The sequence below is a fragment of the Oreochromis niloticus genome, linkage group LG15, assembly GCF_001858045.2.
Source record: "Oreochromis niloticus isolate F11D_XX linkage group LG15, O_niloticus_UMD_NMBU, whole genome shotgun sequence".
In the NCBI taxonomy this organism is placed as follows: domain Eukaryota; kingdom Metazoa; phylum Chordata; class Actinopteri; order Cichliformes; family Cichlidae; genus Oreochromis; species Oreochromis niloticus.
The window spans coordinates 29,166,087-29,183,358 of NC_031980.2; the positions used below are offsets into that span (position 1 = coordinate 29,166,087).

At 40.7% G+C, this 17,272-nt stretch overlaps 1 protein-coding gene and 1 long non-coding RNA gene across 3 annotated transcripts in view; one reads left to right on the top strand and one right to left on the bottom strand.

Annotated features, from left to right (window-relative positions):
• bach2b (BTB and CNC homology 1, basic leucine zipper transcription factor 2b) overlaps positions 1-2,129 on the bottom strand; it is an 89,670-nt gene extending 87,541 nt beyond the window's left edge. The window contains exon 1 of one of the 2 annotated variants that reach the window (XM_003456032.5): positions 1,651-2,129. The gene's annotated coding sequence lies outside the window, so the exon portion shown is untranslated. The remainder of the gene's footprint in view (positions 1-1,650) is intronic. The other variant, XM_013264599.3, reaches the window with a different exon arrangement.
• LOC109194873 (uncharacterized) overlaps positions 1-15,500 on the top strand; it is a 40,933-nt gene extending 25,433 nt beyond the window's left edge. The window contains exons 3-4 of the long non-coding RNA XR_002056623.2: positions 11,229-11,300; positions 14,599-15,500. This is a non-coding gene — a long non-coding RNA (uncharacterized LOC109194873). The remainder of the gene's footprint in view (positions 1-11,228; positions 11,301-14,598) is intronic.
• The last annotated feature ends 1,772 nt before the right edge of the window (positions 15,501-17,272 follow it).

Consider the following 17,272-nt stretch of genomic DNA (forward strand, 5'->3'; position numbering starts at 1 on the left):
GGGGGCTACTGTAGAGAACAAAGGGTTCCGTGCGTAAAACTGCGCATGAGTGCCACCGCCGTGCACGCGTCGCCAAAGCAGCGCGTTGTCTGTGAAAATGTGAGTTCACGTCAGCTGCCTTTACACCACCAGTGAGATCCTATTAGCTCCTATTACCCATGCACCTGCTCTCGGCACAGCTTAAACCCATCCCTGTGGCGGCTGCGTGGAGTCACGGCGTTTCGGGTGTTTCAAAAGAATGCGCAACGCATCATGACAAAGGTTCTTGAGCATGATGATGGAGGATCCATCCATGATGCTGCGATCGCTCCGCCGTTTGCTTTGCATCAGCATTATCAGACAAAGAGGATGGTATGCTTCCTCGAAATGCTGCATCACCGCATTTATAGCAGCATCACTCCGCTCCCTTATGATTCCAGGCCCCTCCGCTGCCGAGGCAAACACATGGCCATCAAACAATAGTCATGACGAAACAAACACTATTAAGAAAAAGCCCTGCCTGCCTGCACACTCTGCACACACGCGTCTCTTTAACGACAGAGGGAAACAATGCAAACGCGAGTGCCTGCAGCCGCCGATATGAAGCCAACTAATCTCACTGTAAACACAAACGAGGAACATTCTCATAAATCTCTTTAAGGTCGTAATGCATGGCAGCACGTGACACTACACTGTTTAGATATATATTATCCATGATCACATTTTTTTGAAAAAAAGAGTCTCCTTAAAAATGCCCCTTTATATCTACTGAGGTGCATCTCAGCACATTACTGACTCAAGATAGACTAAGACGCGATTGCAGCATCCCCTCACATGACAATGCAGCTCCGCGCAGAAGGGTGCAGTTTGATTTAAAAATGCCTATTTTATATTCTCGAACATGATGGCAGACTAAGAAATATATATATAATAATGAAATATGGGTTCAACGTCAAACGAGGGATTGATTGTTATAATGTGGATTAATGATAAGGTGTGCTTATTTCAGTTCAGTTTATTTTATTTATATAGCGCCAAATCACAACGCCCAATAGGCTTTATATTTTAAGGTAACGACCCTACAGTAATACAATAATTTCACATAGAGTGAAATAAACTGGAATAGCGGTAGTAACAGTTCTAATGAGCTCCACATGAACTAGATGCACACGTATTGAACGAGGAAGGTGTTTAATGACTCTGCATGTGAATCCTGACGGATCACCACCGACTACTTTACCATATTGGATAAAAAAACAAAAACAAAAAAACAACAGTACAGAGGAGCACACAGAGAGCGGTGACTCAAAGCATAACAGGATGCGGTACAGAGTTGTGTTTCACTCCTGAACCCGCGTTCACACCCCATCACATTACAGGCTTCAATATTCGTACCACGCGCCAGGCTTTCAAGATTCATGAGTGCGGTTCTGCTTTTTCCCCAATAAAGTCGATTTTTTATGCATCTCAGCAGGAGCTCTGCTGGGTGTAGCCCACTACCACTGCGTCACTTATGCAAGTTTGCGTCTCGGTTATGAGAGCATCAACAATAGACCGAGATTGAAAGCTAACAAAAAGAACAGCTAGAGAGCGAGAAAAGGAGAGAGAGAGAGAGAGAGAGCGGGAGAGAGAGAGCGGTCAGAGAGGAAAAAGACGTGCACGCCAGCTCACCTTTTCCGTCCTATTCTGCTCGTACTCCAGCCCTTTTGTCCGTTTCCCACAAGTTCTTTCACATGATGACTCGGTTTGCCGTTTCCTCAAACCCTCCTGGTTGCAGATGGATGACTTCTCTCGGTGCCGCAACTCGGTTCTTTGTCACTTACAAGAATGTTAATTTAAAACACACACACACAGACACACACACACTACAGTGTCTGTGATTTTACGATTTGTTGTGTACGTGTGCGCGCGCGTGTGTGCGTGTTGATCCTGCACGGCGTGCCGCTCCTTCTCTGCTGTTTGTTACACTCGACTGGAACGCCTACTCTCAGTCGCTACATTGTTGACATTCGCCCGCTGACGTCACTCATCCTCTCATTCACAACATCGTTAGCGCGACGCGGCGTTGCGTTGAAGCCGGCGGGAAGCGCGTGCGTAGTCCTTCGAAAGTGCGCAACGGAGCTTGGAGAATCGCACTATTCTGACTTTCTAGCTCAAATCCCTCCCCCTCGCGCTTGCTGGCTTTCTGGACTCCCTCCCTCCCTCCCTCCCTCCCCTGCACACCATGCTTTCTCCTGGTCCTCCCTCCCCCCTCTCGTGAATGCAGCGGGAAAATTACGATTAATGATGACACAAGGCATTTTTTTCGCATGTGAGAACAATTAAAGGGGGTGTTTAGCTGACTTATTTTCTGATCACATTAAAAGCCTTATAAGGGAACACTGAAATCTATCTATCTTCTTTTCAAGTGTGGGAACTATTTTCTTTAATGTTTTCGTTTTCCACACGCTCCTCTACCATTTTCATTTATTAATGTGCTTTACTGAACTCATTACCTGACACACATTTGCAAAAAGAATAATTAATAGTTTAAGCTCGCAACTTCCACGTAATTAACAACACAAAAGTCAGTGTGTCAGAATGAAAATATAGTTAAAGTAACCAAAGTAAAAATAATCATTAGGCAGATTCAGCCTTTTAAGAATCAAATATTTATCTATTATTTATACATTATTTATTTATTTACTTATAGCTATAATGTTGTTAAATTACTTATACATGGGATAACTTTTACTTCAATTAGAATTTATCTGTACAGTGCCAAACAACAACAACAGTTGGCAAAGACATTTATCTCTAATAACTTATATTAAGAAGACTGATATTTTTAAATGTGGATAATAATAAGTAAGAAAAATGTTAAAAATAAATGTCAAGTAACAGAAAGCTCACTGATACCTGTTCTACTGTTTGTTATAAAAATAAAAAAATGCATTATTAAAGTAAATATCTAATCAGCCAATCACATGGCAGCCACTGAATTTATTTAGGTGTGTAGATATGATCAAGATGACCTGTTGAGGTTAAAATTGACCATTAGAATGGAAAGGAGTGGTGATTTAGTGATGCTAAAGCTGACATGGTTGAAGGAGGCTACTCTGAGTATTTCAGAAAGTGCTGATCTGCTGTGAATTTCCTACACAACTATCTAAAAGGTTTACAGAGAATAGTGTGAAAAAATAGCAGATATCAAATGAGAAAGCAGTTCTCTGAGCAAAATGGCCACTTTTAATGTCAGACATTAGAGGAGAATTGTCAGACAACTCAAATAACCACCTGTTATGCAGAAGAATATCTCTGAACACACACCACAGCAAACCTTGAAGCAGATGGGCGACAGCAGCAGAAGACTACACCAGGTGCCACACATGCCAGCTGAAAACAAAAAACTGAGGCAACAGTTTGTATGGGCTCGCTAAAATTGGTTAACAGAAGATTGGAAAAAAAAATGCTGCCTGGTATGACGAGTCTTAAATTGTACTGCAATATTCAGCGCTGGCGATGGTCTTTTGGCATGGTTGATATTTTTTTTTGGCTATTTCCATTGGCTTTAGTACCCAGTGTGCATTATTTAAATGCCACAGCATATCCAAGTGTTCTTCCCGACCATATCCACCCATTTATGACCACAGTCAGAACAAACAGACATTTAGGATGTAATGGAGCAGGAGATTCACATCTTAAAAGTGCTGCCAACAAATCTACAGAAACTGTGTAATGTTATCATATCATAGAAAAATAGTAAAATACTAGTTCATTAAAACTTTACTTCAGTAAAGTGTTTAAGAAAAGTTATAGTCCATGTCCTGTCATGACAACAGTTTGACATAACTGTAGCACTCTGGCTAGTGCAAGTTCTTAAAAAAACAATATGAAATTATGAAAAACAAATGAAAAATTTCTCACCTAAGAAATTCAATAAGAAATTCAGTTTTTATTCTGTGATCATTTAAATTAATGTTTATAATACATATGCTTTGTGTGCAGTGTAAAGTGGGTCTCTACTAAATAATTTAGCTACTAAATAAATAAATACACAAATAGATATAAGGATCTAAGGAATATTGTGCAAATGAAGTTCAACCAAGCCAAGCTTTCTTTGCATTAGCTGGCTTGAAAAAACCTAAAACTCCAGTTGGAGATAACAGGTATCACGGCAATTAAGAGAAAGTTATTAACTTTCCATCCTACGCCAAGGAGATTTGGCTCAGCATGTGAAGCAGAGCATCTACTAATTGTAAAGTTAGTGGTATGATCCCTGACTAACCCAAAGTGTCCTTAGGCAAGATAATGAACCCCAAGTTCCTGATGCTCCTGGAGTTTGAATCTGGGAGAGAAAACACTTTAACATAGAAAAAATTGGGTGAATGAAAAGCACTTTGAATGCTAGATTAGAAAACCAGTATATGAGGACCAGTCCATTAACCATTTATTCTTCTTCACACAAAATGACCCTTATTAGTGCAGCCTTCTCAAATCAGAGACATTATCAGATAGCGATGAGAAAATGGTGATTGGAAATCTCTAAAGAACATACAACAGTAAAAAGCAATGCTGTTACAAATAAGACAAAAAATTCATGCTGCAGAAAATTGTTGCTCTTAGGATTTATCACACACAGTGGAAAAATGACATCTTAATTCAAGTTAATTATTTTATAGTTGAGCTTACTCTCAGTGCTACTGTTTGTTTCGAACATGTGGCTCTGAAACTTTATCATGTGGCTCATATTTTAAGTATAGTTAGTTTCCTGGTAACACATTAGCATTAAAAAAAAAGATTGTACAGTAGGACTGACAGAAGACAACAGAATATCTCTATTTCCTCCTCAAACAGCTGACAGTATTATTTCATATGTTCTTTAAAAACAATTCAGATGTAACCATTCAAGTAGAGATTGCTCTTTTGTTGAACTTCAGTCAACTGTCAGTTGGGCCACAACTTATTACAAATATTCGATCAACTCCTCACATCTGACACAGACGAGGTCTTAGGAACCAAAAAGCATAAGGCTGTGGGGCTGTTGCCAGTTTGCCTTGATGGTGATGAATATGAGTGCTCATATTTCTTTTTAAAGAATATATTCTAATATTGTAATATGCACACTCAAACCTGGAGACCGTAATTAGTGCAAAAACCACTTTGTTTTCTCATGAACGCAAATGCAAATGAATGGTGCTTTATGAGCTGAGTGAAGTTGTGAAAGGGGAGTAAGCTGGTGAACTCTGTTCAGCTTAGATACCTGGAAGGCACTCGCACCCTTTTTGGACAAGTAAACACTCACTGGAGATGTTTTAATTTCTAATGGAAGAAATGTCCCCTGGGGAGTTTGCATGTAATTATGAATTATCATTGTAAAACATACAGCCCCTTCTTTGTGGCAGAATTTACTTGGATATTGGATACTGGATATTCCACTGAGTGGCATTCAAAGAATAGCATTAAACTAACAATCTGAAATTGTGCTGCTCCTGACATCAAAATAACAAAGCCAGCAGTTTTTAAGGTGCTTAGATAAAAGACAGGGAGTTATTATATTTTTTGTACAGTATGAATAGGGAGGTGGTGATAATAATTCATGACTGTAAGTTCATTTTATTAATTTTCTTCTAGTATAATTCATAAACAAGAATTTGTAAATAAATAAGCCCTGATCATGAACACTGAACATGCAATTAACATGTTGAGAATAATGAAACACAGTCAGAGATGAAACATGGACTGTCTTAATTAAAGGATATGTCAAGAAATCATCCTTCTGATGATCAAAGCTGCAGTGTCTAGATAAGAAGTACATATTTTTCAAGCTTTCAAACTAAATAAAGAAAAAAAAACCATCATAAAATTAACATAAAATGTCAAATAAATAATCAAATAAGCAAAAAAAACTCCACACACTAAAAGCCACTACATCTACCTTCTTAGGTTTGGAGGAAAATCATGTTTTAGCATGCATTACTCATAATTTAAAAGTCAAATGTGGAAGGGGAAAATGAGGGCGCCCAGAAATAAGGAGCTAAATGACAACTAAAAAGCAAAGAAGTCTGTCAAAGGGTGATTTTGGGGAGTCTAAAGACATTGTTTGACAATGCAGCAGCTAATCCCCCAGATTAGTAAAGATATTCATATTCATATGAATCTTTGCAGAAACCTTCAGGACATATGAGGATTTTTAGCTCCTATATGCAAAGCCATGGGCCTTCAAAGCCGGGCCGGGGGCCTTCAGGAGGTGGGAGCAGCCCTGTGTCTAAAGAGTGTTGGGAGATGAGTGTCACGTCTTTGTCTCAGTGTGCGTTTTTGACAGTCATCCATATGCTCATTCTCTCAATGCATACAGAGAATTTAATTATAGAGTACACACACACACACACACACACACACACACACACACACACACACACACACACACACACACACACAGACTGCCATTCCTGCACCCAATGACCCGATCTGTTCAGGGCAGGCAGATGATTGAAATGGGCTGAGTGGGGGAACTGGGGGAAACCGTGGCAGATTAATGCAGGAGTGGTAGCGCAAATGTTTACAATGTACTAGCCTTACCACACAGAGCCTACAATGTGGACAAACAATTTAGGAATAATCAGGAAGTCTAAGTGTTAGACCTAATAAAAACAGCATGTCATTTCTTCATGACAGAAAAAGGAAGGTCCATGCAGTGATGTGGAGTGAGGGGATGCTAGTGGAACCTTTGGAACCCTCAGGCCAGATCCGTATTCCTAAATTACAAGAATATGGATCAGGCCTGAAGGTAACACGAGCCTGACGAGTCGGTCTGTGGAAGCCCCCGTTATGAATGGTGGTTAGCTGGGTCTTTGGGTCCCTCTCAGACTTGGAGCTATTGATGTAATCAAAGGCATTTGGCTTCAAGACATGCTTGCTGGCTGACAGCACTGCATTTACGTCCTTGTGCCTCTGTCTGGACTTGTCCCACTCCTTATCCAGCAAATTCATGGAAGTTCTTTTTGGCTGGCGGTCGTATTTGGGTGACCGCAAAAGCCTGATGAATCACTTAGAAATGAGTCACCCCAGCTCTCGAAGTAATGACTCTTTGACCGACATGTCTTTCGTTCTGAGCAGAGGCTTTTTTATGTGCTTTTGGATTTGCTTTGAACACTTTTCTTATGAGTCATTGCTTTGTGTGCATGCAGGACTGTACATGTACCTGTTTTGCTCATAGTGTAAATTTACTGAACTGCACTAGATAAAAACCCTCGACTATGTAGCTGGTATTGGATTAAACACTTTGTTGAACAAAAAACACGGAGATTTTCCAAACTGTCTTGTATTCTCGTTAAACAGTATGGTCATCATGGGCGTTTCTGCAAACAGGCCCATGAAGAACCTGACTACCGATGTCATTTATGTGTGTTTATATGCATTACTAGAACACTTCTGGTATACAGCTTGTACTTCCTTCAAATCCAAATCTTTCTGAAACAGCAGATTTTTTTTCATGCATGACTTAAATGATGCTCACTTAAATACTCCTGAAGGAAATCTGTTGGCAAATTCTGTAGCGCAAGAGATGAGGCATATGCCTAAGTTCAGTAAGGAAGACCTGTAATCACCAATCCACCTGCTTTACTGGATGTTTAGTCTGTTCTTTACATCCATGCTTCTTGACTGCCTTGCCTATCATTCTGTTTTTCAGACTCTTATATCTGCAACCTGCTTCTTCCTCATCTCCATTGAGTCAAAATAAATTAATTGAATTTTGTTTCTTAGAAAATTATGTCCAGTTCTTCCAAATGACCTCTCCTCATTGAAAGGCAGTTATATGATATACGCCCTACCAACAAGTCATGTTGTTGCAAGCTAGCATCTTAACTTTGAGTTGTAGGTGGCACTGGTGCCAATAGACTTTCTAGACTCTGTTTCAAATGGGCATGAAAGAAGTGGACATCAGAGGTCAACAAAGGCCTAAATTTAAATTTACTTGCCTCCTTCCATGGAATCCTATAGCTACACTTTAGGGATCATTTTAGACATATGTAGACATTAAACTTTTAAAAAACACATGTCTCACTAATTTGGAAACACAAGCACAGCCAATAATCACAACATAACCAAATACACAACATGCTACAAGAAACACAAGCAGTACTTGTATCTTAGCTCAGTACCCAACACTAGCAAGGAGTATCTACAAACATTAAAGCTAATTGTAAGTGTGCCCTACCTGACTTCTTTTACATCTCCTGAAAATAATTATTTTGCTATTTGACATACATACTTCTTGTCTCTGTATTTGCATCTATTGCGTGTACTGGCAGCGCTATTCAGGATTTAGATGGATACTTCAATAACACACAAAAAAGGCATACTATAGCACATAATGCAGCTGACGCACTGAGATACAGTTTGCAGGTCTCTCAGTTTCTCCCAAATTAAAAGGTAAAAATCTGAGCCACCACCAATGACAGGTTGTCAGTGTGTGTTTGTCCACTGTCTATGAGTGTGCATTGCATGCATGCATGTGGGCGGAGAGCTGGAGAGTTCACATGGGTGGGAAGCCAGTTTCTTGCCACATAAACACAACAATTATAGTTTCCCACCATCAAAAATGGGCTTACAAAGTAGAAGTACAACAGTCTGTAGCACAACTTTGTTTGCTGGCTGCTTTTCTAATGGTTTGACAAAATAAGAACTTATAATATAAATCACAGGAAATAATTCAAACAAATATAATTGCACAAATTCAAGTTACAAGTTTTCAGATGTTTTTGATGTGAAGTGCGTTGGCAGCCTGCACCTTTGTTCACAGCACGCCTGTTAAATATGTCTTCTACATCCTGCAAAAACCACAGAGGTTTGTATCGCAACCAGCAAAAAGTAACAATATATTATCTTAAAATCATATTGCCAATTTCTATTTCTGTCACATATTTGCAGTATTAATCAACATTATGTGCTAATCAGTAACGTTGATCGTGTATTAGCAAGGTGGAAACCAGATCCTTCAGGTAAAAATATAGTGGGATTTAAGTTTAATGCTCCCTAAATTTGATCTCATATACATTAATTTCTCATATACTGTGTCAACAAACACTGTACTGTGGCCACAACATTAAAAAACAAAACCCAGTGGAATGGAGCCTACAGTATTCAAAGGAACATAAAAATGTCTTCTGGACTTGTCTAGAAATCTAGGAGTAAAACAATATATATATTCTAACTGGCCACATTGTTAGATACACCCAGGTTGTTGAGTGCTTTTAAATTAAATCTAATCAAAAAAACAACTTGGGAGCAAACCAGTGCAGGTACGTCGACATGGACAATTTGAACGCTACTTGGTTGTGCCAGATAGGTTGGTCTGCATGTTTCAGAAACTGCTCATCGGCTGGATTTTCCTACACAACCATCTCTAGGGTTTACAGACAAAGGTATGAAAAAGAGAAAAGCTCAGCGAACCTTGAAGGAGATGGGCTACAGCAACAGAAGACCACCCTGGGAACCATTCTGGGTGCTACTAGAACTGGACAATAGAAGATTGGAAAAAAAACATTACCTGGTCTGTGATATTTAGAACAGCATGTGAAAAGCATGAAAGCATGAATCTTTTCTGTCTTATATAAAGCATTTTAAACTTATTTCTTAAATGGAACTGTACTGCAGAGTTAAAAGATCTTACCAACTCTGGGGAAACATTCTGAAACTGTGCCATGCAGAATTATATTATATTATATTAGTATACCTACTAAAGTGGCTAGTGAGTGCAGCTGCCAGGCTTTTATGAACATAAACACCTTAGAATATCTGTCAAGATTAACAATACCTTGTGTGTTAGTTGTGGAGTGAATAAAAAATCCAGGGGCGAATAAATACGATATGACCTTGTCAGAGTTGTGTGCATGTCTGTGTGTTTTAAATAAAAGTCTTCTGGCATGTTATTGTTTTTACTATGGAAAATATGTTTGTAAATGTTGTGGGGAATTTGTCTTCGTATTTCACTAACACCAAATGGCAAAAATAGCCCCCCAAAACATACATAGCGTCGCTTGAGCTGATTTAAGTGACCTTGAATCCTCCCTTAGCTGTTCTGCAATAGGCTTAGGCTGCTGGGGGCTTCACATAATGCCCCCACTTCTCCTTCTCTTATAAACACGAGGGTATATACACTTCTGTGCATTTAGTAATGTGTTATTATTAATCTCTGGCTCTCTTCCACAGTGTGTCTTTTGTCCCATCTTCCTTCCCTCACCCCAAACCAGTTGTGGCAGATGGCCGCCCCTCCCTGAGCCTGGTTCTGCCGGAGGTTCCTCCCTGTTAAAAGGGAGTTTTTCCTTCCCACTGTCGCCAAGTGCTTGGTCATAGGGGATGATTGGTGGAGTTTTCTCTATACAATATAATGTGCCTTGAGGCAACTGTTGTTGTAATTTCAAATCTGAATTCAACTTGAATTGAATCTTTCTAGTAGACAATCAGACTTTATAATCTGTTTGCTTTGTAATCATGTTTGTTTTATTTTTGTGTTATAAGCACTGCTGCTGTGGTGCAGATGATTCTGGATGACAATTTGCTCTTCTGGGTCATAAACAGAGGTGGTTGATATCCTAGGTGAGCCTCTACAGGGGACATGGTGGCTAAAGAGATCATTCAGTTGTGTGCATACTCAGCTAAAGCCAGGTCTACGTGGACTAGTTTAGCTGGACCACACACTGCAGTGCAGATTCCAGGTCATGGTTAAGTCTCTCAGTTTGGCTGTTTGATAGGAGAAACCAAAAGACAGACTTACCTTGTCTCAAAGGAGCAAAACTCCTTCCAAACTTGAGAGGTAAACTGCTCAGAGACAAAGTCAGAAACAAAGAAAAATAGTACGTTGTACAGCTGAAAGACATGGTTAATGAGGAGCTGGGAAACTTGGGAAGTGCATTTAAATGTACAGCTTTGAAGAGACAATTGACTACAGTCAGATTGGTTGTGTTGCAGATAGTTAATGGCCTGTGACAATAGTTAATAGATTAAGTTGGGTCTCATATGCATAGTAGTAAAAATGTGTGCTATGCCTTTTAATGATATTGCCTAAAGGAAGCATGCTGTAATAAAATATTATAGTCAATGGTATTGAACGTTGCAATGTGGTGTAGCAGCATAAGCACAGAGATCATTCGCAGCATTCACTAAAGCTGTTTGTGTACTGTGATGAGCTTTAAAACCTGACTGAAACTCTTCAAATAAACCATTCCTCCGCACATGATCAATTACCTGTTTTTTTCTCTCCACAGGTGATGTCTAGGAGAAAAGAGAGTGGACTTTTTGACCAGACTCTATAACACAATTCCAGATATTGAGAACTGGTACCTATTTTAAAGAATTAAATTCATTTTTATTGACATAGTGTTGTTTATACCAACAGTTTCCTTAAGGTGCTTTATATCGTAATGTGAAGAACATTCAACCATACAAAGAAAACTCCAACAATCAGACGACCCCCTATGACCAAGCATTTGGTGACAATGAGAAGGAAAAACTCACTTTCAACATAAGGTTCCTTGAGGGAACCAGGCTCAGGGAGGGTCGGATGGGCAGGAAGGTAAGTAACTACAGGAGGACAAAGTTGATGAACCATATCATGAAGCTATAGGAAACAGCTGCTGAAGCTAAGCTGAGAAAAGTGTGATGATCACTGAGCGTCAGTATAGCAGGATGTAGAGCAGGTCATCTACTGAAGGTTCGTGGTTCAATCCCTGGCTCCTCCTAGGCTGCATGCCAAATATCCTTGGGCAAGATATTAACCCTATCCGACTGGAGTATGAATGTGTGTGAATGTTCCTCAGTAAGCACTTAAAATCATAGAAGAAAGTGCTTGTGTCAGTGGGTGAATGTGGTATGATGTATTAAGTGCTTTGAGTACTCGGGGAGAGTAGAAAGATCTGTATATTAGAATCAGTCAGTAGAGAAAGCCAGAAGGGGTTGCACTGGGGTGGGATTATATCAGGGATCGGCTCTGACTCCATTTTTTTGTGATGGTGAGAGATGACAAAAGTATCTGTGGTTGATGTTGTTTTGCAGACAACGTTGAGATCTATAGTGAGACTGTAATGAGACTCTTTGCTCTTTACTATTTTTTACTGTACTATACTGCTGAGTGACTGTCTTCTGCTCATCAAATACATTTCATTGCAATGTTGACCCTATGCTAACTTGCATATGACAAATAAAACTGAAACTGAAACTGAACTGGGGAGCAGGTGGAAGAGACTGGAGAGGTGGAGGTATGTCCTGGAGAGTAGGAAGGAAAGTCACTAGAACCAAGACAGAATATCTGTGTGTGCATGAGAGGGAGACAGGTGGAAATATGAACATGCAAATAGCAGAGATAGAGAGTTTAAATACATGGTGTCAACCATCCAAAGCAAAGGACAAGACAAGTAAAGAAGCGAGGGGAGGCAGGGTGGAGGTGGACCCCCCCCCCCCCCAACAAACAAACAAACAAACAAAAAAAGCAGGATGCTGACCTGGAGAGAGACTACTTAGGTTGAGTAGTTTGAAGACAAAGTTAGAGGGACAAGATTAAAATTGACATGTGACATGTAACACTGTGACATGTCACTGTATCTTTTCTGCACATATCAGTGACATGTGGATAGTGGATATCAACGAGAAAACATGCTGAAGATGGAGCTGTCGAGAGGAAAACGGGAAGACCTCAGAGGAGGTCATGGATGCAGTGAAGAAAAACAGAGGGTTGGTGTGAAAGAAGAGGCAGATAATCTACTGTGACCCCTAAAGAAAAGAGCTAAAAGATGATGATGATAATAATAATTATTGTTCTTATTATGAACAGTGTCTTTATTGAGGATAGGTTAAAAATGAGGGGACACTTCTTAGGGGTGTCCATGGCAGTGCCAGTTCATTAATTGAAAGCAATGCATTTTGCATTACTTTTAACAGTATAGTATCCACAATGAATAAAAAGCTTAGCATCTGGCAGTTTATTTTAGGAGCCCGGTTAGTAGATGCAGACACGACTGGCTCTCTTTCTCAATGCAGTAAATAGAAGCTTAGAGTCTGCCAATTCTGGAGGCTGTTTACACGGGAAGCGGACTGGATCTAAATAAGCCGCTTGTCCTGAAGTCTAAACAGGTGAAATCCTTTAAGACGGCCCAGTCACTGGGTGACAGTCCCCTGTCTGTCAGCACTCTTACTCAGGCTGCAGAAGAGCAGAGTAAACAAACAAGAGGGAATGGTTTGTGAGAGATGAGTCATCAGTTCTGGGCTGCCTGCACCTTCTCTGTGCGTTCTGTGTGCCTCAGTCTGCTCAACATCCGCTCCCCTGAAGGCCCTCGTCACCACAGGCATACTCCAGCAATTACCTTCTCGCCCACACACTGTCAGTCACATGGACTGTAATAACAGGCTGTTGCCAGCACTCTGCAGCTCAGCCCAACACCCCCCTCCCGAACACACACAAACACACACATATGTGTGCACCACTGAGAGTGCTCACACTGTACGCATCCTAAAAGTAGTCATTCTAGGTTTGAAATCAGTCTTACTGAAAATCTGACTGCATGTTGAAAGTATGAACCAATACACAGTTTTAAGTTAACTCACTACCTAATTTTAACCGCGCTATCTATTTTTAAAACTACAGTAATCAACCTTTTTAGACAACCAGTGGATACATGGTATGTTGCTTAAAACAGTGAACTCATGGAGCGGTCCAGCAGTTTTATTTGATCTTTTTTTCATTATTTTTAAATGTCAGATCACTTTCTCAAGAATTGGTGGAAACAAACAGAGCTAAAAGTAGAGTGAATTTTGTTCTCATTTTATTGGAATATTAGCTTTTTGCTAACATGATCTCTATACCAACTTTACACCCAGACAGAAATAAAACATCTACCTTACTGCAGATTTAAATGTTTCTGTGCATTTTTTTTTTCTGGAAAATACATTGTAGTAAATAACACTACCATTTCTAATGAACTGATCCCTACTATCACAAATACAAACATTCCGCAGCTTCATGTAGTTCTTTGGTATTATGTTGATATCTCAGTGAGATATCAACATATATTGTATCTTAGCATGCATCACTTACATGCTTTAGTAAAAACTTTTCTTTGCCAAAGCATATAGTTAGGGCTGGATCAGGTGACCCTGAATTCTCCCTTAGTTATGCTGCAATAGGTGAGGCTGCTGGGTGATTCCCATGATGTATTGAGTATTTCTTCTTCACTCTCTTCTCTAGACTTCTGTGCACTGAATCATATCTCTTATTAATCTCTGGCTCTCTTCCACAGCATGTCTTTTATTCTGTCTTCCTTCTCTCACTCCAACCGGTCATGGCAGATGGCCGCCCCTCCCTGAGCCTGGTTCTGCTGGAGGTTACTTCCTATTAAAAGGGAGTTTTTCCTTTCCACTGTTGCCAAAGTGCTTGCTCATAGGGGGTCATATGATTGTTGGGTTTTTCCTCTGTATGTATTATTGTAGGGTCTACCTATAAAGCGCCTTGAGGCAACTGTTGTTGTAATTTGGCACTGTATAAATAAAACTGAATTGAATTGAATAACTCCAAGAGTCCATACAACACAATGATTTGCACATTTCTGGCTCACATGTGTTTGTCAATTTTAAATTATTGCACAGAGTCCTGACCTCAACCCAACAGAACAGCTTTGGGATAAATTACAGTGGAGACCGCAGGAAAGACCTACTGGTCCAACATCAGTGTGTCACCTCACAAATGTGCATCCAAGAAAGATTCTCAAATACGAAGAGTTGAACAGCACCTACACACCTACTGGCTGGATAAGCTAACTGCACAAACAGTTAACTGATGAGACGCACCTGGTACAACTAACTGAAGGGCGGACAGTACTGATCCCCAAGGATCCCCAGAAGGGACCGGTCACATCCAACTACTGGTCAATAACCTGCCTAAGCACAACATGAAATCTCCTATCAGGCACAATAGCGGCTAAGATGAGAGAATAGGAGACAGAACATCATCCACTCTGGTCCTGAATACAGTGCTCTTTTCACACTATTCACTAACGGCTGTACAGCTATCCGCTCCTCAAACACGGTTCTGAAGTTTCCAGACAACACCACTGTAGTGGGTCTTATAACAAACAATGATGAGATCCTCCACAGGGAGAAGATCCAGCACCTGGTGTTTACTGAACAATCTGCTGCTTAACACCAGCAAGGCCAGGGAGGTCATAGTAGACTACAGAAGGTTCAGGAGGACAGAGCAGCCACCTCTCCTCATCCAAGGGAAGGTGGTGGAGTGTGTCGATAACATCAAATTCCAGATCTGACTTGGCCACTGAACACCTCCTTTCTGGTGAGGAAGGCTCCACAAAGACTCTTCTTCTTCAGGAAACTGAAGAGAGCTGGACTCTCCCCCCAGTTGCTCAGAACTTTTACAGAGCTGTGATCGAGAACATCCTCTGCCACAGTACGACTGTGGTATTGCAGCTGCATCTTTTTTTGTATTTTCTTTATCACCGAGGGCACCACTGTAATTTTTGTTATGTTCTAGCAACATAATGACAATAAATAAATAAATAAATCTGAAATCTAAATATGAAACATGAAATCTGTACTGGGGATTCATTGTCTTTGCTTGCCTTTCTGCACATATATTTACATATCAACATGTCACATTGCATACATGTGCATATCATGCCTCACAGCAAACCTACTGGTGAATAAAGCCCTCTTCACATTTGACTGCTTGTTTGTATTTTTCCTAGACCTCTGCTTTTGGAAAAACTGTGAGGTTTTGTGTTTACATGGCGAAAGTTGGCTTGTTCTCACTTTGAACTCCATGGCCTGTCTCCTACATTTAGTTTCACCTGCCACCAAACAGATGCTGTGTACTGAAATGTTATGGTCACAATGTCAGTGGAGAAGGAAGGTAAAACGTGAGCATATTACTGCATCACAGGCTTTATGTTGAGCAAGCTTAAATTATCCATCCATCCATCCATCCATCCATTCGATTCCGCTTATCCTTTCCAGGGTCGCAGGGGGTGCTGGAGCCTATCCCAGCTGTCATAGGGCGAGAGGCGGGGTACACCCTGGACAGGTCGCCAGTCTTTCGCAGGGCTAATACATAGAGACACAGACAACCATTCGCACTCACATTCACGCACAGATTCACACCTATAGGGGAATTTAGATTAATCAATTAACCTATCCCCAAGATTAAATTATGAATAAGCTTATGCACTGTGTCAATCAAATGTGTGCAGCGGGCGATAAGATGTTGTTATGAGGTATCCAGGAATATTTGCTGTTGTTATTTCATTTTCCTTTATAGCCCTACTCTTGTCAGTTCCAGCTTCCTGAACCAGAGGGCATGAGGGAACAAGATGTTCGTCTTACAGTAACACACAAATGCCTCACCACTAACTCGTGCATCTCTTTCCAGCACGACGCAGCAGTAGCCTGTCAGCTGTAATACTACAGCATCATTGGGATCCTACTGAATCTCAGCAGGGGTGATCTGAAACAATAACTCAGCAGGGCCATCGTGTGAAGGCATATGAAGTTTTTCACCATATTGAATTTTATCTAGACTTTATTGTAGCCAAAACAATTAATATTAAAGGTCGTATATATACACACACACAAGTTTCAAGGTTACAGCTCCTAATTCTCCTATTATCATTGGGACCATTTGGAACTTTACCGTCCACATTTGCCCCAGCTCTTCCTTCTGGTATTTCTCTATTTTCTCATCTTTAAAACCATGATTACCACATCTACCACAACTGCACCACTATGTCTAGCTGGTTGGCCAGTAGCTGCTTGTTTGGGACTTGAAGTCCCACAGGACCTTTCCCCTGTTGTTCTCCACCCCCTTTGGTGGAGTCTCCTTGGGGACTTCTAGTCCACATGCAGCACAGATGTTCCTGTACACTATCCCAGCCACCTGGATTTTCTTCTAAGTGTACGCTCTCTTAGCTTGCATTTCACACACAGCTACTATGTGCTGTATAGTCTCTGGGCCACCAATCTGAAACTTGGGTCCTGTTGCCTGTGGTAGACTACTGCCTCTCTGGATCTGATGCTTAGGGCCTCCACCTGTGCCATGTGTGGGGCAATTTTCAGGCCTTGCTCAGATCTGCCTGCCAGGTCTTAGCCCTGGCATACTGCTCTTTCGACCAGGAACTGGTGTTTTGGCTCTCTGGTGTTATTTCCAATTCCTTTCTGAGCTGTGCTCATGTATTCACTCAGGTGCCTACTCAGTTTGGTTGCTATAATGTCTGATAGGAGCTTCTATGTTATGGAAAGAAAGGTAATAGGCTGA